This window comes from Trachurus japonicus, chromosome 4 (genome assembly GCF_045865225.1).
Source record: "Trachurus japonicus isolate A0001 chromosome 4, Traja_1.0".
In the NCBI taxonomy this organism is placed as follows: Eukaryota; Metazoa; Chordata; class Actinopteri; order Carangiformes; family Carangidae; genus Trachurus; species Trachurus japonicus.
Genome location: NC_140910.1, coordinates 29,194,764 through 29,195,095, shown reverse-complemented (window position 1 = coordinate 29,195,095; position 332 = coordinate 29,194,764).

Here is a 332-nt window from a genome sequence, read left to right as displayed (position 1 = left end):
TACAAATGAAAAATGCTCATTTTATATTGTAACATTCATTCATTCACTAGGGTCACAGGTAAGCTGGGGCCTATCTCTATAACACTAATTTATTTAATTTTCTACATTTATTTTTGAATTTCTTTATATATTTTAACATGTATTTATTTTAGTCAGATATTAATAAGGCGGTCCTACCTCATGCTGTCGAGAGTGGGTTTCAGAGAGGTGAGAACGTGTCTGCTTTTAAGTTCGACTGCCAGTCTGATTTGACAACTTTCATGATGTTCAAGCCCCTCTCATAGTCTGTGGTTGATGCAAAGATGGTGAGGATAATGTCTATAAGTTGCACA